Source organism: Lithobates pipiens, unplaced genomic scaffold, assembly GCF_037356315.1.
Source record: "Lithobates pipiens isolate NorthernLeopardFrog02 unplaced genomic scaffold, aLitPip1_a1.2 Scaffold_3, whole genome shotgun sequence".
NCBI classification, from domain to species: Eukaryota; Metazoa; Chordata; class Amphibia; order Anura; family Ranidae; genus Lithobates; species Lithobates pipiens.
This window is the reverse complement of record NW_027507790.1, coordinates 9,478,864-9,499,477: the sequence shown is the minus strand read 5'-3', so window position 1 is coordinate 9,499,477 and position 20,614 is coordinate 9,478,864. Positions and strand designations below refer to the sequence as shown.

General features: G+C 41.4%; 1 protein-coding gene across 2 annotated transcripts in view; it reads right to left on the bottom strand.

Moving 5' to 3' along the window:
• Positions 1 to 20,614, bottom strand: part of DTX1 (deltex E3 ubiquitin ligase 1) — a 128,167-nt gene that overhangs the window by 95,704 nt on the left and 11,849 nt on the right. The window lies entirely within an intron of this gene.

Below are 20,614 nucleotides of genomic sequence, written 5' to 3'. Positions count from 1 at the left end.
CAAGGCCTTTTGACTTGGTAGGTATCAGTGATCGAAAAAAGTAAACCTCTAAGGAAAAGTACATGATGAGTAAGTTCTTACCAGCATGACACTGTGACATTGCACCATGGCTGCAGCAGCGCATACAGGTACTGGCAATCTGTAAGATACTGACTCAAAATTTACAATAGCTGACAAATAAAACTTGTCTGCCAAATCTATTTTTGCTTATTAACTATTTTGAATGCTGCAGCATTGTGCAGATAATTCCCATGCCAATTGAAAGGGTACAGGATGCATACCTTGCAGCAAAGATGGTAGAATATGACCCTAAGGAAGGTATTTGCATAGGCCTCCAATCCCTTTAGGGCTCATTCACATAGGCCAGAGCCATTTGCTTACTATTTTCACCGCTGAGGTGCGTGCAGGCACCCCATACAGTATAAAGTAAACGGGAGCAGAATGGCTGTATGGACTCACCTGGGCAGCTGAGTTTGACAGGCATGCAGGGATGAGTGCATGGACTTGGATGCACAGGCTGTGTACCTCTCCCAGTGTACTTGTCAAACTTGGCTGTGTTGGTGAGGCCATACAGCTAATACACTCCCATTCCCTTTCTATGGGTTGCCTGCATGCAGCTCAGTGGTTAAACAGTTAACAAATGACTCACTGGACCTTAGGCTCCTACCTAGGTTGCCTTGTGAGGTTGTCTTAGAGGTCAATCAATGTGTAAACATGGATATATGTATACATTCATTACAAAGTGGTTTAATTGTAAGATACATTAAAGTATTATTTACACTGGGCCCACGTAACAGTACCTCCACTTATTCTAACTCGTGATAACTGAAACAAACATCCTTTTTTTCAAGCAATGAAACTAGACCAGTCGTGGTCAACTTAGCAAATATAGGGGGCCTCAAGTGTTCAACCCGACATGTGCACAATAGTTTAGTTCTCAAAATTTGTGTTGCGTTAAAGTTAAGTTGCGTTACAGTGGGGAAAAATGCATGTGCACCAAAGTAGAAGGGTAGTGCGGAGGCAGCCTTTAAAAGGTGAATGACTTTATTGCCTCTCTTTATTTTCCATCAAATATTTTTTATTGCCTTTCCTTCCAATTTAAATGTCCCATGACTGTATACTGTACATATAGTTTTGGTCACAGCACAAACTAATTTTCATCCTCATCCTGCCCATCCTGTGTTTGTCTGAACAAACAAAAATAAAATAAAAAAATGCGCAGTACATCTCTGCAATACATGCACCTTTTCCCATGTTTTGTCTCTTTAACCGCTTCAGCCCCGGAAGATTTTACCCCCTTAAAGTGGTTGTTAACATACACAGAAATAATCTTATCTCCCCTGTACCTTAATAAGATGTGTCCCTGTGCCTGTGTTCTGGAAAACCGATCTGTACTGATCTGTACTGATATGAACTGATTCCTATTCTCTCTTCTCTCTCCGGCTCACAGCAGCAGTGGGCGGGGCCAAGCCATCCCGCTGACACCAGCGGGGAGGAAGGGGAGAGAAGAGACAGAGAGCCGACAATCAGCTGAGCGCCTGGAGCCGCGCTCATACCAGGTACAGATTGGCTAATTTTTTTTTACATTAAACAGGCACAGGACACGTGTTAGTACAGTACAGAGGAGATAAGAACATTTTATAGCAGATAGAGAGGAGGAGCGTGGGGGGGGGGGGGGGGGTGGTGCTGGAAAGCAAGAAATTGAGGGGAGGCGGGAGGAAGACAAAAGGACACAGACACAGGGAGAGCTGCGGACAGGAGAGCTGCGGCTGACAGAATCATGCAAACAGGCCACGGTATCAGGGGCTCAGCAGCCATGATTATCGTGGTCTGTTTGCAGGGGGAGGGTATAGCTAGGCAGGATCAGCCAGGTTTTTAGGGTATACAGGGGGCCAAATGACACAGCACAAGCACTGTGCTGTATAACATGCTAATATGCTTTAAAGGAACCTAATCTGTTTTTTGTTTTGTTTTTTGATTAACAAACGCTTTAATGACCAGGCCATTTTTTGCGATACAGGACTGCGTCCCTTCGACTGACTATTGCACGGTCGTGCGACATTGTACCCAAACAAAATCGATGTCCTTTTTTTCCCCCACAAGCTTTCTTTTAATGGTATTTGATCACCTCTGCGTTTTTTATTTTTTGTGCAATAAACAAAAAAAGCCGACAATTTTGAAAAAAAACAATATTGTTTTACTTTTTGCTATAATAAATATCCCAAACTTAAAAAAATAATAATAATAATAATAATTCATCAGTTTAGGCCAACATGTAAAAAAACAAACAAAAAAATGTAATAAGCGTATATTGATTGGTTTGCACAAAATTTATAGCATCTACAAAATATGGGATATGTTTATGGCATACAATGTTAATACATTTTTTTTACTAGTAATGGCGGTGATCAGCGATTTTTATAGCGGGACTGCGACATTGCGGTGGACAGATTGGACACAACACTTTTTTGGGACCAGTGACATTTATACAGTGATCAGTACTAAAAATAGCCACTGATCGCTGTATAAATGGCACTGGCAGGGAAGGGGTTAACACTAGGGGACAATCAAGGGGTTAAGTGTTCCCTAGGGAGGTGTTTCTAACTGTGGGAGGAGTGTACTGACTGGAGGAGGAAAGAGATTGCTGTTCCTGATCACTAGGAACAGACGATCTCCCTCTACTCCCCTGTCAGAACAGGGATCTGTTTATTTACATTGACAGATCCCCATTCTGGCTCTGTGGAGCCATCCTGGGAGGCTGATGGATATTGCTGATGGATATTGCGGCGGCCGCCGCCGCTTCCCTCTTAAAGTGGCCGATGTACAGCTATGGCGATTTTCGCAGCCGTGCCAACCTGCCACAGTATAATGAGGTTTGTCGGCAAGCATGTTGGTCTACCAGAAAACCAGTGAGTTGCCAGCCCTTCCCCATTCTGTTTTTCTGAACTACAGAACACTTCAACAGATCAAACAGGGGTTTCTCTTTTACTTTCGGCAAAAAAGTAGCGTGTTGCGTTGTAGTGATGTACAGTGCCTTGAAAAATAATTCATACCCCTTAAAAATTTTCCACATTTTGTCATGTTACCACCAAAAGAGTAAATGTATTTTATTGGGATTTTATAAGATAGACCAACACAAAGTGGCACATAATTGTTAAGTGGAAGGAAAATGATCAATGGTTTTCACATTTTTTTTTACAAATAAATATCTGAAAATTGTGGCTTGCATTTGTATTCAACCCCCTTTACTCTGCTACCCCTAACTAAAATCTAGTGCAACCAATTGCCTTCAGAAGTCACCTAATTAGTAAATAGAGTCACCTGTGTGCAATTTTATCTCAGTATAGATACAGCTGTTCTGTGAAGCTCTCAGGAGGTTTGTTAGAGAACCTCAGTGAGCAAACAGCATCATGAAGGCCAAAGAACACACCAGACAGGTCAGGGATAAAGTTGTGGAGAAGTTTAAAGCATGGTTAGGTTATATAAAAATATCTTAAGCTTTGAACATCTCATGGAGCACTGTTCAATCCATCATCCGAAATTGGAAAGATTATGGCACAACTGCAAGCCTACCAAGACCTGGCCGTCCACCTAAACGGACAGGCTGGGCAAGGAGATCATTAATCAGAGAAGCAGCCAAGACGTCCATGGTAACTCTGGAGGAGCTGCAGAGTTCCACAGCTCAGGTGGGAGAATCTGTCCACAAGACAACTATTATGCCATGTGCACGACCAGACTTTTCGACAGCAAAGGTCCGACGGAATTAACCCACCGGACAATTAGAACGTGTGTGGGCTTCATCAGACCTTTGCTGTCTAAAAATCAGACAGACTTTAGATTTAGAACATGTTTCAAATCTTTCCGACAGATTCGAGTCCGGTCGAAAAATCAGTTTGTCTGTATGCTAGTCCGACGGACGAAAACCAACGCTAGGGCAGCTATTGGCTACTGGCTATGAACTTTCTTATTCTAGTCCAGTCATACGTCATCACGTTCAAATCTGTTGGACTTTGGTGTGATTGTGTGTGGCCAAGTCCGTTTGTTAGAAAAGTCCGTCGCAAGTCCGGCGAAAGTCCGTTGGGAAGACCGTCGGACCTAGTCTGCTGGAAAGTCCGGTCATGTTACACGGCATTAGTCATGCACTCCTCAAATCTGGCATTATGGAAGATTGGCAAGAAGAAAGCCATTGTTGAAAGAAAGCCATAAGAAGTCCCATTTGCAGTTTGCCAGAAGCCATGTGGGGGACACAGCAAACATGTGAAAAAAGGTGCTCTGGTCAGATGGGACCAACATTGAACTTTTGGCCTAAAAGCAAAACGCTATGTGTGGCGGAAAACTAACACTGCACATCACCCTAAACACACCATCATTTTCTTCAGCAGGGGCAGGGAAGCTGGTCAGAGTATATGGGAAGATGGATGGAGCCAAATACAGGGCAAGCTGAGAACAAAACCTGTTGGAGTCTGCAAAAGAGTTGAGACTGAGGCGGAGGTTCGCCTTCCAGCAGGACAACAACTCTAAACATACAGCCAGAGCTACAATGGAATGGTTTAGATCAAAGCATATTTATGTGTTAGAATGCCCCAGTCAAAGTCCAGACAACGTAATTGAGAATTTGTGGCAAGACTCCAAAATTGCTGTACAGATGCTCTGCATCCAATCTGACAGAGCTTGAGCTATTTTGCAAAGAAGAATGGGCAAAAATGTAACTCTAGATGTGCAAAGCTGGTAGAGACATACCCAAAAAGACTTGCAGCTGTAATTGCAGCAAAAGGTGGTTCTACAAAGTATTGACTCAGGGGGGCTGAATACAAATGCATGGCACACTTTTCACATATTTATTTGTAAAAAAATGTGAAAACCATTTATGATTTTCCTTCCACTTCACAATTATGTGCCACTTTGTGTTGGTCCATCACATAAAATCCATTTATGTTTTTGGTTGTAACTTGACAAAATGTGGAAAATGTCAAGGGGTAGGAATACTTTTCCAAGGCAATGTACTGCATATACTTTTTAACTTAACTCTGACATACACTTTAATGCTTGGCAGTTGGTTGTGCCAGTCCTTTGTATATTATAAATGGGATTCCTGTCAGAAAATTATGTTTAAAACAGTAGTTCTTAACCACCAGGCTTCAGCCAGCTGCAGTCCTTCTAACCTAACACAGTGCCACCCACCTTCCATGGTGCTCCCAACCTCCCATAATTGCCCGCAGTGCCCCACAACTCACTACAGTGTTGTCAGCTCCTCTGAGAACCCCTAACCCACTTCCAGCCTGCTGCAGAGCTTTCAGTCCCCACCCCCCCCCCCCAGCGCACCCATCCTCCAACAGTGTGCCACAGTACACCCCAGCCTCCCACAGTGCCTTCTAGCAGTCTCCTACAGTGCCCAGGAAAACAAGCTTCCTGGAAAGATCCCAAACCCTTCCGAAAGCCTCATCCCCTACAGGGTTACCAAGTCTGCTGCAGAGTCCTCCAACCTTCTCCAGAACCGCCATTCCTACAAAGCAACACCCACCCAAAGCTTTCCAGCATTTCAATACATATTTTGCATTCCCATACTATTATTGTAATTTAGCCAATAATGCATGTATGGGTGAGGTACAGGGGAAGAGGTCAGGGCCTGATCTCCCATCAGGTTTTTCTCTTGTCTGGATCTACAAAATTACAAGGCAGTAGACACTAAAGCTTAGTACACACTAGTATTTTTTTTTTTTTTTTTCAAGCCAGCAGGGCTGAATGAAAAAAAACTGACAGCTCAGGTTGGAACTGCTGTACTAACTATCTGACGTTAGTACAGCAATCTTCCCTGCTGATCTATTGTGTGTTGTGGCAGGGGGGCAGCCCCCCCCCCCCCCCGAGAGCACTCAGCACTCTCAGCCATTGCCGATCGGCAAAACTTTTTTTGGTCATGCCCCTCTAACTGCATTACACACGGGCGAATGTTAGCCAATTTCTATTGAACCGGCCGATGCCGTCCGACAATCTGCCCATGAATATTAGGCTTAACACTGTTCAGTCTAACAAATCAGCTCTGAAACCATGTAAAGCGATCAGACAAGAAATCTGCCACCATTATAGAGTGTACATCCCAGCACACATGAGTAAAATGTATTGCATTACACAGGTTTTTTTACTATTGTGCAATAGTCCTCCTGCATCATTAAATAACCAGAGAAGGTTATAAACTCGTCAAATAACTTGCAGGCTGACTGAACAATCTTCCTTAAAGTGGTTGCATACCTTGTACAACCAATTTTACCTACAGGTAAACCTAGATTAAGGATTACCTGTACATGCTTGAAATATCTCCTAAACCTCCACGGTTTAGGAGATATTTACGAAAAAGCCAAGCGCCAATGACTACGGCGCATGCGCACTTTAGAAAGGATACACTGTGCCGTTTCTAATAGGGGTCATGCCGTGACTGGCGGATTCCTGTGCGGGAGTGATGTCACGTGACTCCGGCCAGTCACAGACCCCGACCCCGGCCCCGGAAGGAAGAGGGGTGAAGATGGATGCTCCCTGATAGTGGGGACAATGGAGACATTGCAGGCTTCGGTTTTAAGGTATGTGACACATAATGGGCTACTATGCAATGCAGGCAAAAAAAGAGGAAGTAAAACCTACTATAAATACTTCTTTTTTTTTTCTCAGTTTCCATGGAAACGTTTAATATTAGATTTACGATCAAAAGCTGTGTGTATGGCTGGAATAAGTGGCAGGAGTGGGTTAACATCCAGTCTTCTATTCACCTTTGTGGAGGTGACCTGACACCTGAATAGTAGATGTGATAAGGACTGAGTATGTACAAGGATCTTATCATTACTTCCTGAGGAATCACATTCCCAGCTGTGTGTATCATGTGCATTTTATAGTAAATAAATCTTTATTAGTTAAGTAGATCAAATACAAGTAAATAAATCTTTATTAGTTAAGTAGATCAAATACAAGTATTGTAACATTCTAAACCTAAATAGGTCGGGTTATTATAACCCATTAGTCTTTAGCAGTGGTTCAGTTCTTTTTTATCCTAAAACTCAAAATATTTAAGCTTGAGTAGCTGCCAATGTACTGTTTGTGTATTGCACATCCCCCTGGCACATATTCACATTTTTGTTTAGTTTTTAGGTGAATCAAACCCTACTACACACGTCATGTTTTGACAGCTCTCCTGCTAATATATTGTATTTACTGCTGGATTTAGGCTACTTTCACACTGCTTCAGTGCAAAACTGTGATAAAAACTCATATGCATTTTTACTACATTTTTGCTGTGTTCCCGGTGCGTTTTGCAGCTGTGAAAAAAAGGACTCAAAAAAGGCACCAAAACACAACTGCATGTGCGTTTTTAAAGCGGTTTCCATTCATTTCAATGGGGAAGTGCATTTTTGGTGTTTTTCTTTTACAGCACCAAAAATGCAGCAAGCAGGACTTTGTAAAACACAATGGAAGTGCAACTGACCAGTTAGTCTGGTTGAAAAAAAGACACAAGTCCATCTAGTTCAACCAATAGAAGAAAAAAATATATACCCATTCCAATACCCACAGTTAGTCCAGAGGAAGGCAAAAAATCCAATAAAGAATGATCCAATTTGCTCCAGCAGGGGAAAAAATCCCTTCCTGATCTCCCAAGAGGCAAATTGAATATTCCCTGGATCAATTTTACCTATAAAATATTAGTATCCAGGTATATTATGTATATCTACGAAAGAATACAGGTCTTTCTTAAAACAATCTACTGACCTGTCCCGAACTACCTCTGGAGGGAGTCTATTCCACATTTTCACAGCTCTTACTGTGAAGAAGCCTTTCCATATTTGGAGATGAAATCTCTTTTCTTTCAGATGTAAAAAAATGCCCCCTTGTCCTCTGATGACTTTCAGCCTAGGTTCACACTGATGCAGGTTTGAAATCAAATTAGAAATTTCAAACCGGCAATGCAGTACGACTTCGGGGGGTAATTTGACAGACATCTGTGCGGGTTCATGCACAGATGTCTATTCAAGATCTCCCCCGAAAAGTAGTACAGGAACCACTTTTTTTGAGGCCCTTTACAAAATAATCTAGAGTTGGTGATTGGGGACAAAGAGAAGGCTAATTTATTAAATACTTTCTTCAGCTCTGTGTACACAAAAGAGCATGGGGGAGCTCATGTCCATAATGGGGGTGATAGTGACACAGCCCCAAATGATCCACAATGGCTCAAAAGTAATATGGTCCAGAAATATTTAGACAGAATAAAGGTGGATAAAGCACCTGGCCCTGATGGCATCCACCCACGGATCCTAAAAGAATTGAGCTCTGTAATTTCAGAGCCATTGTATCTAATTTTTAGGGACTCATTAATGATGGGAATAGTCCCACTGGATTGGCGCAGGGCGAACGTGGTGCCTATATTTAAAAAGGGATCAAAGTCTTTACCAAGTAACTATAGACCTGTTAGCTTAACTTCTATAGCTGGGAAGATACTGGAGCGTTTAATAAAAGACCACATCGACGAGTTCTTGCTGAACAAAAACACTTTAAGCAACAGACAACATGGATTCATGAAAGACAGAAGTTGTCAGACAAATCTGATTTCTTTTTATGAGGAGGTAAGTAAAACCTTGGACAGAGGGGTGGCGGTGGACGTGGTATACTTGGATTTTGCAAAAGCGTTCGATACAGTTCCCCACACAAGGCTCACATGTAAGGTAAAGTCTACAGGTTTGGAAATATCAGTTTGTAAATGGATAGAAAATTGGCTAAAAGACAGAATTTAGAGAGTAGTGGTTAATGATTCTTACTCTGAATGGTCTAAGGTTATCAGTGGTGTACCCCAAGGTTCAGTGCTGGGACCCTTACTTTTTAACATCTTTATAAATGATATTGGGTCTGGGATCAAAGGTAACATTTCTGTCTTTGCAGATGACACCAAGATATGCAGTGGAATAACGTCCTTACAGGATGTCTCCAATTTACAAGCCGGCCTCAATGCTCTGTCTAATTGGGCGACTATGTGGCAGATGAGGTTTAATGTTGATAAATGTAAAGTTATGCACTTGGGGGCTAAGAATATGCATGCATCATACATACTAGGGGGAGTACAACTGGGGGGATCCATAGTGGAGAAGGATCTGGGGGTTTTGGTAGATCATAAGCTCAATAATAGCATGCAATGCCAAGCTGCTGTTTCCAAAGCGAGCAAAGTCCTTTCTTGTATTAAGAGAGGTATGGACTCCAGAGAGAGAGATATCATTTTGCCCCTGTTCAAATCATTAGTAAGACCTCACCTGTAATATGCAGTTCAGTTTTGGGCACCAGTTCTTAAAAAGGATATCGGGGAACTGGAGAAAGTGCAGAGAAGGGCAACCAAACTGATAAGAGGCATGAAGGAACTCAGCTATGAGGAAAGATTAGAGGAACTGAATTTATTCACTCTTGAGAAGAGGAGAATAAGGGGGGATATGATCAACATGTTCAAATATATTAGGGGTCCATATAGTGAACTTGGTGTTGAGTTGTTCTCTGTACGGTCAACCCAGAGGACAGGGGGGCACTCTTTACGTCTAGAGGAAAAGAGATTTCATCTTCAAGTACGGAAAGGTTTCTTCACAGTTAGAGCTGTGAAAATGTGGAATAGACTCCCGCCAGAGGTGGTTCTGGCCAGCTCAGTAGATTGCTTTAAGAAAGGCCTGGATACTTTCCTGAATGTACATAATATAGCTGGGTACTAACATAGGTAAAGTTGATCCAGGGAAAATCCGATCGCCTCTTGGGGGATCAGGAAGGAATTTTTTTCCCCTGCTGTAGCAAATTGGAGCATGCTCTGCTGGGGGTTTTTTTTTCGCCTTCCTCTGGATCAATTGTGGGCATAAAATTGGGTATTTGGATTGTACGATTATTTTTTATTTTATTTATTTGTTTTTAAGGTTGAACTGGATGGACTTGTGTCTTTTTTCAACCTGACTAACTATGTAACTATGTAACTATGTAACTATGTAACTTTTGGGAATCAGTGTGATGCCGCAAAGCCGGCGTTGCACCGATTCGGACCGTGCCATTGCCGGCAATAGCCGCCGATTTTGGCATGCAATTTGACATGTCAAATCAACCCAATGTAAACATGGGCTAAAGTGAATAACTCAACACCATGTTCACTATATGGACCCCTTATGTATTTATACATGTTGATTATATCCCCCCCCCCCCCTTAACCTTCCTGGCAGTATGATTATTTAAGATTGTCGGTGCTGAAAGCGGTACAATTATTTTGCATGGAAATTTGGCGTTTTATATTGTAGTCCTGTAATTCTTAGGAATAACTCACTTAAATCTGTCCAAACCAGAGTCTAGCAAACATCCCGGGTATAATAAAGTTTGAAAAATGAAATCATGAATTATAATATAATAAATAACTATAAATAATTATACCAAATAATAATATAACAATAATAAAAATTATTCAATAATGTAATCAAATCAAAAACACTGAAATTTGCTCAGTTGCAGAATTGTCACTGTCATTACTTTTCAGTATTTGATGACGGATCTCCCCCCAAATCACTATCCCTCAATTCTGCGAGTGATTCTAATTTATATCGCTGTTTTCTAGCTGGTCTAAAATCATTTTTGATGTAAAGGGACAGTTTTGGTTGCTATGGACAATCTCCAATTTCCAGGCATAAAGAACAGTTTTTATATTATAAAACTGCATGCAGGATACTGGGCAGAACACTAGGGACAAAGGGGATGTGAAATAATTACATACAGGAATGTAATCTGTAAGATTACATTATACTGTATGTAATGTGTGCATTTCACCTTTTGAATTTGGCGCCGTTCTCCGTCCCCGTGCGTCGCAACGCTCGCAGGGAACGGAGATCGGCTCCGTGATGAATCGAGCGGAGGACGAGCCGTTCGTACAGCGGGGGGACATCGCTGGTTCCAGGGGACAAGGTAAGTAATCTCTCCCTGGATTCAGAGATGCGGTCCTGAGTTTGGCTTGGGGTTACCGCTTTTGGTATAAAATCTCCACCCCGAGCCAGACTCGGGAACACCGCCAGGGGGGTTAATCTCCTCTTCTCAAGAGAGAATACATTCAGTTCAGCTAAGAGTTCTATAACATTAAATGGTTATGCATTTTTCTTCTGCTTTTTTTTAACGCAAATATGGAAGAAAAATTGACCAGTGTGAAAGCAGCTTTAGGAGTGGTGGGAACTGATAAGTTAAGAAAAAAAAATGATAGACAGATAGATAGATAAATTAGTATATGTTAGATTGATAGATCAATAGGTAAGATAGATCAATTTGATTATAGATAGAAAGATACATTTGTATATGTTAGATTGATAGATTTAGATAGATAGATAGATAGATAGATAGATAGATAGATAGATAGATAGATAGATAGATAGATAGATAGATAGATAGATAGATAGATAGATAGATAGATAGATAAATTATAATAAATAAGTATATAGATAGCTGGATAGATAAATCGATCATAATAGATAATTCAATTATAATCAATAGATAGATAATTAAATTATAATAGATAGATTAGATAAACAGATGATGTGATTCTAATAAATAGATAACTATGATAGATATATATTAGAGAGATAGATAGATAGATAGATAGATAGATAGATAGATAGATAGATAGATAGATAGCTGGCAGGCATATGGATGCTGCACATTTCCCCATCTCCGGGCACAAATGACATCTCTCCTCAGAGTCTGCAGGTCTGCGGTCACAACAACAAACAGATAATTAATAATCCTTTTGGGAAGTATGCGCTGTATATGAGTGGAATCTGTCCCTGAAGGCCAATCTGTTTAAAGAGTCCCTGGGCAGGAGAAGTGTCTCCACAAGGCCTTTGCGGTATAGCTCGCTGTATTGTATTACAGTGCCATACACGGTGTACTGCATTCCCTTCCAATAAACACACTGACATGATTGCATGCTCATTGTTGGATTTGACTTACAAACGTAGTGAATACAAAATTAAATCAGAGAATAAGTATTGTAAATCTATAGTATTATATATTATTTTATATTATATTAGGCAGGTGTGATGCACTGAATGTACAATGAAACACATACGCCACCTCCCCATTCTTCCTCCTTGCTCTGATGAGAAGATCTGAAGAGCTGGGGACATTAGAACAGGCTGGCACAGCCAGGCCAGGGCTCTCCAGTTCTGGGATAACATCAAGTACTCAATTACAATATACGATATGCACATGTAAAACTATATACACTCATTTTTTGTTATTACTCTTATTTTGATTCCTGAATCTTTTAAATAGTATGCATTGACTGCCAATTGAGATACTGGGGGGAATTTACTAAAACGGTTGCACACAGAATTTGGTGCAGCTGTGCACGATAGCCAATTAGCTTCTAACTTCTGCCTGTTCAATTAAGCTTTGGCAGTAAAACCTGAAAGCTCATTGGTTTCTATGCAGAGCTGCACCAGTTTTAGTAAATAACTTCTACTGCATACTTTGCTAATTAATGTGCTTTTGTACCATATGCACTTCATCGTTTGTACTTATTTTGTTTTTATACGTGACATTGTTTTCAGTTGTACTGAAAATCTGTACTTTTTGAAACAATTTATTAAAAGATAGTAATAAAAAAAATATTATGCATTGCACTCTTATGATCTTATCAGTATTAAAGTGGGAGTAAACCAGCACCTTTTAAAAAAAAAAAAAAAAACCTGCAAGGCAAAGGCATAATGAGCTAGTATGCAGCGCATACTAGCTCATTCTGAAATACTCACCTTAGAACGAGGCGCCGTTATCTCGCCAGATCCACGCCGAGGGAGCTGACATGTTGCCTCGGCGTGTCTTCCGGGTATCGCGGCTCCAGCACTGTGAGTGGCCGAAGCCGTGATATGTCATTCCCGCGCATATGCGTGGAAGTGGGAGTCTTTTTCCCGGCAAGGTCTAGCAGATCCTTAACCCTTTATTTGCTAGTAGATCATCCTTGCTGGCTGCACATTCTTGGCAACTATGCAATGGGCTAGTAAGATCTCTGTGGTGGCTAAAGACATGAATAACCCATTATTTTCTAGCAGATCATCCTTGCTGACTGTACATTCTTGGCAACTATGTACAGGCATACCCCACTTTTAAGTACACAATGGGGTTTATTTACTAAAGCTGGAAAGTGAAAATCAGGCTCCCATCTGCATAGAAACCAATGAGCTTCTAACCCCAGACTGTTCAATTAAGCTTAGGTAATAAACCTTGAAGCTCATTGGTGTCTATGCAGAAGTGAGCCTGGTATTGCACTTTCCATCTTTAGTAAATTAACCCCATTGTGTACTTAAAAGGGGGGTATGCCTGTAATAGGTTAGTAAGAGCTCTGTGATGGCTAGAGACATGATTATTAATTATATCTCTAGCCACCACAGGGACCTTTATAGCCTATTGCATAGTTGCCAAGAATGTACGGACAGCAAAGATCTGCTAGCAATAAAAGGGTTAATCATTAACCCTTTTATTGCTAGCAGATCCTTGCTGGCTGTACATTCTGGACAACGATGCTGACTTCCTGCAGACAGGGGGCCCTCACACTGTCTCACAGACTTACCGCTCCATTCTGCTCTCTGCAGTCTGAGTTCCCATAACCACCCAAGGGGCGAGGGATCTGTGCCCAGCATGGTTCTGTGTCCATGACCCCACCCGGCAGCACTGCAGTGAGTGAGAGAATCTGAGCTTGGAATGTTATGCCCGTGACCGGCCTTGATTTCCGGGACAGAGCCCGGGAGAAGGTCGGAACTGGTTTTTAAAATCCGTGAGTATACCAGACAGATTGGGACAGTTGGCAACTATGGTCTTGTTTGCAAACCCCCCCCCCCCCAGCCTATGACTGGGCATAGAAAAGAGGAGCAGCAAGCTGATGAGCTCATCTCTCTTTCACTCTGCTCTCTCTTTCTATCAGCATGATCCCTTTTAGCACATGAGCACTACAGCACAAGCAACTGGTTATTTGTGAAGCTTCTGGCTCTGTTTGCCTGAGCTCTGCTGTACAGTGGACTACAAGAGGCTCATACCAGGTCAAATGCAGCTACTTACATGGTTTGCATTAAAATATAAATGTATTGATAAATACAGAGCTACATTAATTTGTGTATTTTATATCTACCGGAAGTTCTGCTTTAGTTATAAAATTACAGCCGCAATGTGTTAGGGCCGGTTCACACAGCGAGCCGCGGCGAGGCGTCTCCGACTTACCTCGCCGCGACTTGCGGGGAGCTCAGCGGCGACTTGCAGAGGACTTCTGCATAGAAGTCAATGCAAGTCGCCCCCGAAGTCGCCCCGAAGTAGTACAGGAACCTTTTTTCTGAGTCGGAGCGACTCGAGTCGCTCCTCTCAGAACGGTTCCATAGTACTGAATGGGGGCGACTTGCGGGAGCGAGGCGAGGCGAGCCGTGTCGCCTCGCCTCGCGTCGCAGTGTGAACCGGCCCTTACTGAGCTCCATCACCCCATGGCCCCAGTACATTATATTAAATACTTACATAACCTTGTCTATGCAAGTACAATCAGGTATATTTCATATTGTAAAAAAGACACACTTGGATTATTGTGGTCCAGACATATGATCCGGGCTCTATGTAATACTTTGAATAGGAAATACACGGTAATTGTACCTTTGCAAGTCATTTATTTGCACAAAATCTGCATTGCAATAGCCGTCTTTTAATGTGTAGGACACTATATTATATCCAAACAGAACAGCTTGGCTTTTTTTTTTTTTTTTTTTTTTTATTATTATTAATAAACTCGGAATACCAATCCAGCCAACGTAGCAGAAAACAGGAACAAAACTTTAATGCGCCTGCTGAAAGAGATGCATAAAATGTGTTTACAAACTGCAGAAAGCCAGAGGCTTACCATATTTTCTGCTTTTATTTTATCTATTTATCAAGGGTATGCACACACTTTGTGAATAGGAAACCCAAACTAGGTGTATATTAAGAACATAAGAAAATGTCACTCAAAATGCAACCTGCTATTTTGCAAGAAAGGATCTTTTATATATTTTCACTTGTATTGTTTTTCACTCATAAATTTTTCTGAAGCTTTCTCTGAATTCTATCTAATACATTAATCATGAAATGGTGAGGACATTGAGATTTCTTATAAGGTAAAAGCCTATATTACATGGCATAATAATTTAATATTGGTGCAGTTAACCATTTGTTGACCTCCCTATAGTACGGTAGTTTTACTGCTACAGCTGTGTGCCTGATCACATATACAGTATCTCACAAAAGTGAGTACACCCCTCACATTTTTGTAAATATTTTATTATATCTTTTCATGTGACAACACTGAAGAAATTACACTTTGCTACAATGTAAAGTAGTGAGTGTACGGCTTGTATAACAGTGTACATTTTCTGTCCCCTCAAAATAACTCAACACACAGCCATTAATGTCTAAACCGCTGGCAACAAAAGTGAGTACACCCCTAAGTGAAAATGTCCAAATTGGGCCCAAAGGGTCAATATTTTGTGTGGCCACCACTCTTTTCCAGCACTGCCTTAACCCTCTTGGACATGGAGTTCACCAGAGCTTCACAGTTTGCCACTGGAGTCCTCTTTCACTCCTCCATGATGACATCACAGAGCTGGTGGGTGTTAGAGACCTTGCGCTCCTCCACCTTCCGTTTGAGAATGCCCCACAGATGCTCAATAGGGTTTAGGTCTGGAGACATGCTTGGCCAATCCATCACCTTTACCCTCAGCTTATTTAACAAGGGAGTGGTCATCTTGGAGATATGTTTGGGGTCATTATCATGTTGGACTACTGCCCTGCGGCCCAGTCTCCGAAAGGGGGGGGGATCATGCTCTGCTTCAGTATGTCACAGTACATGTTGGCATTCATGGTTCCCTCAATGAACTGTAGCCCCTCAGTGCCGGCAGCACTTATGCAGCCCCAGACCATGACTCTCCCACCACCATGCTTGACTGTAGGCAAGACACACTTGTCTTTGTACTCCTCACCTGGTTGCTGCCACACACGGTTAACATCATCTAAACCAGATAAGTTTATCTTGGTCTCATCAGACCACAGGACATGGTTCCAGTAATCCATGCCCTTAGTCTGCTTGTCTTCAGCAAACTGTTTGCAGGCTTTCTTGTGCATCATCTTTAGAAGAGGCTTCCTTCTGGGACAACAGCCATGCAGACCAATTTGATGCAGTGTGCGGCATATGGTCTGAGCACTGACAGGCTGACCCCCCCCACCCCTTCAACCTCTGCAGCAATGCTGGCAGCACTCATGCGTCTATTTCCCAAAGACAACCTCTGGATATGATGCTGAGCACATGCACTCTACTTCTTTGGTCGACCATGGCGAGGCCTGTTCTGTTAAACCACTGTATGGTCTTGGCCACCGTGCTGCAGCTCAGTTTCAGGGTCTTGGCAATCTTCTTATACCCTAGGGCCTAGGACATGTTTATGTAGAGCAACACTTCTTTTTTTCAGATCCTCAGAGAGTTCTTTGCCATGAGGTGCTATGCTGAACTTCCAGTGACCAGTATGAGAGAGTGAGAGCCTTAACACCAAATTTAACACACCTGCTCCCCATTCACACCTGAGACCTTGTAACACTAACCAGTCCCATGACACCAGCGATGGAAAATGGCTAATTGGGCCCAATTTGGACATTTTCACTTAGGGGTGTACGCAATTGTTGCCAGTGGTTTAGACATGAATGGCTGTGTAGAAATATGTGTGAAAATCTCGAGTTAATTATAAGTGTAGACTGCTGCACTTTTACCACTCCTTAGATACAAGAAGATAATGGGAAAAAAAACTTGAAAATATAAAAGCCTGCATCTCATAAAACCAAAGAAAACTCTTATCAAAAAATTATAACAAACACAGTGAATCAACTAGTGATAAATTAAGAGTTCAATAAACAAGTCCAAAATTTGTGCATCATAATTTTTCCATTGGTATTCCACCAACTGGATGTTCTATCCACCATTCCCAGTGATAATAAAGTGTAACAATCCAAATGAAAAGAGATAATATGAGGCAGTAGAGAGATGATGATCCAGCATGGAGTAAGGAGACGGGAGCTGTGACATGATGAGCATCCAGATTTGTTGGCGATCTCCATGCTGGATCATCCTCTCTCTACTGCCTATTATATTTATCTCTTGTTAATGCATATTTTAGTTTAAATAAACCCCCTGTTTTTACATACTATGCAATGAGCCTTCTTTCTGTGTTCCCTTATCGTGATCATCCTGAGTGAGGCAAGCTGTGTTGGGCTGTGCTTTGTAAAATATTTACAAAAATGTTTGATACTTTTGTGCAATACTGTATATATGTGATCCCGCACTTCTGCCTGCAGGGGGCACACCGCTTGTGCTGTGAATATTTACAGCAGAAGCCGATCTGTGGGTGCCGGCCACCTAATGTCTGCCGGCACCCACCAATCGTTGGGCAGAGATTCAGAAAGGCGCTCTGCCTGTCTAAACAAGGCAGATTTCCATTCTGATGGGGGGAGGGATGGATTCTGTATTTTCACAGCAAGGACTCAAATCTATCTCTTCCACTAATAAAAGCAGCACACATAGTAAACACAAACACTGGCTAGGCACACAATTAACACTTTGCTTACCCTAGATGTTTAACCCCTTCCCAGCCAGTGCATATTTTTAGCATTGATCACTGTATTTGTGTCACTTGTTCCCGCAAAGTGTCAAAAGCGTCAATTAGTGTCTGATTCTCTGTCTCAATATTGCAGTTACACTATGAGTCTCTGATCACCGCCATAACTACTATAAAAATAATAAAAAATTCCATAAATACGTATCATTGTTTGTAGATACTATAATGTTAGTTTAAACCAATGAATCAATTAGGACTTACTTTTGATAAAACAATGTAACAGAATACATATTGGCCTAAATTGATGAAGAAATTAGATTTTTTTTTTTTATTCGGTAAGTTTTATAGCAGAAAGTAAAAAAAAAATATATATATATTTTTTTGCTTATAGCGCAACAAATAAAAAAACACAGAGGTGATAAACTACCACCAAAAAGCTCTATTTGTGGGGGAAAAAATGTCAACATTTTATTTGGGTACAACATTGCAATTGTCAGTTAAAATAACGCAGTGCTGTATCACAAAAAGTGGCCTGGTCATGAAGAGGATAAATCTTCCAGAGTTCAAGTGGTTAAAATAGTTGGTCTGCATTGTATAAATTACATCCTATATACAGCAATGAAGAAGCTCTATATGATAGGTCCCAAAGGCAGTATTATTATGAGGCCTGCATCCTCTGTAACCTACACTTAATAATTCATTTAAAGCTATGTTAACAGCCATGCATGAATGGATTAATAAAGGCTAATAGAAAGACTGAAATACATTTACTCATAAAAAAAAAAAAGAACTCCATTGTTGGTTACATAACCAAATGCTTAACTCCTTTCAACCAAAAATCCCTTTATTAACTACTTCACACACAGCGGGAGCCCAGCAACGGGTACCGTAGACTCGATGTCCACCAATGTAAACAAGGCAGATCACTGTTCTGACAGGAGGGAAGGCATGGATCCTTTGTCTTTGCAAAACAACGACATGGATCCATGTCTTCCCCTAGTAAAAGCACTTCCCACATTTTAGAAAAACACTGGTCAGACACACATTTAACCCTTTGATTGCCCTAGATATTAATCCCTTCCCAGCCAGTGTCATTAGTACAGTGACAGTGCCTATTTGTAGCACTGATCGCTGTATTAGTGTCACTGGTCCCCAAAAAGTGTCAGTTAGTGTCCAAATGTCTGCCGCAATATCGCAGTCTTGCTGATCGCTGCCATTATTAGTAGAAAAAAATGAATTAATAAAAATATCCCATAGTTTGTAGACACTATAACTTTTGCACAAACCAATCAATATACGCTTATTGGAATCGCATGGGTTTTTGACAAGGAATCTAGAATTGTTAAAATGTTAAACTGTAAAATGGTTCAACTGTTCATCCATGCTTAACAATTACTATTACGTTAAGAGCACAAATTATTATTATCAGATGAACCGCACATACTGTATTTACCATTCTTCCAATATAAGTGTTATTTGATACATGCTGTTTGATAACCTCTTGTTTGTACAAACTATCTAGAAAACAATAAAAATTATGAAAAAAATAAAATAAAAACATGTAGCAGAATACATATTGGCCTAAATTTATGAAGAATTTTAGATTAAAAAATTTTTTTTTGGATACGTTTTATAGCAGAAAGAAAAAAATATTGTTAGTTTCTTTTTCAAAATTGGCAATCTTTTTTTGTTGTTGTTTATAGTGCAAAAAATATAAAACTCAGAGGTGATCAAATACCACCAAAAGAAAGCTCTATTTGTAGGGAAAAAAGGCCAAAATTGTATTTGGGTACAGTGCCACATGACCGCGTTGTCAGTTAATGTGCTGTATCGCAAAAAATGGCCTGGTCATAAAGGGGGGTCAATTTTCCAGAGGTCAAGTGGTTAATGTTTGTCCATACTGCCTATGGTGAGGGTATGTTAATTAAAGTCTGAGTTAGCATCCAACCATTTTAGGTCATTTTATAAAAGATGTGATCTGGTTCAGCTTGTTGACAATCCCCGATCCTCATTCATACTGTTCATCAACCTTCAGACTGGCACATCTTTTTATAAGATATTTCCTTTATCATTGTCGTTTTAAAGGTTCAGATTGGAACTAAGGCTTCCCATTAAAAATGCTGCAGCACTTAGTTTTCTTCTTAGTCCTCCTGCAAAGTCCTACAAATACCTGCTGAGCCTGCAAGTGATGTATACCTAATGCAGCTTCCTGTGATGGTGGGGCAACAATGCTACACTGCTCCCGAATTCAGTGCTGAGTTGTCACTATATAGGCCTGTGTTGCACTACACTAGAATGAGAAGATGTTGCAGAGGGTTGTGGCATTATCACTGCTGATAACCAAGCCTGCAGCTTGTCATTGAGCATCTAGCCACACCATTGGTGTGCGCGGCCTATTGCATTAGGATGTGCATCCCAAAGCTCAAACACACAGGCCTGGAGAGTGAATGAATGGGAAGTGCTCTGTGCTGAGCAGCTTCCTGTGCATTCACAAACTGAAGCATAACACAGTTTACTATGCTTCAGTTATGAATGAACACATTGAATGAGTGTATTCACTGTGTTCATTTAGAAAAAAGGAAGGGGCCGGTAAATTACATAGTGACAATCCCTATTCCTCCAGAAAAAGAGGGAAGCCAGCAGCACTGGGCAGGGGGATCCCGGGAAGTAGGGGGGAGTTTGCACTGCACATAGCGTTTGGGGTTTGCCCAGGCACACCTGGCACACCCCTTGCGCACGCCTATGAGCCACACCTAATTCTGCCCACTGCTTTCTAGACAGCATTGCCTCTATTACTGGGAAGGGGAGCACGTGAAAAGGGGAGCATGTGAGACAAAAATGAGGGAGCATTTGACTGATAAGCCAGCTGTCCTGCAGATGCAGCAGTTAGAGAAGGAGTCTCAAACTGGCGGCCCTCCAGCTGTTGAGGAACTACAAGTCCCATGAAGCATTGCAAGGCTGACAGTTACAAGCATGACTCC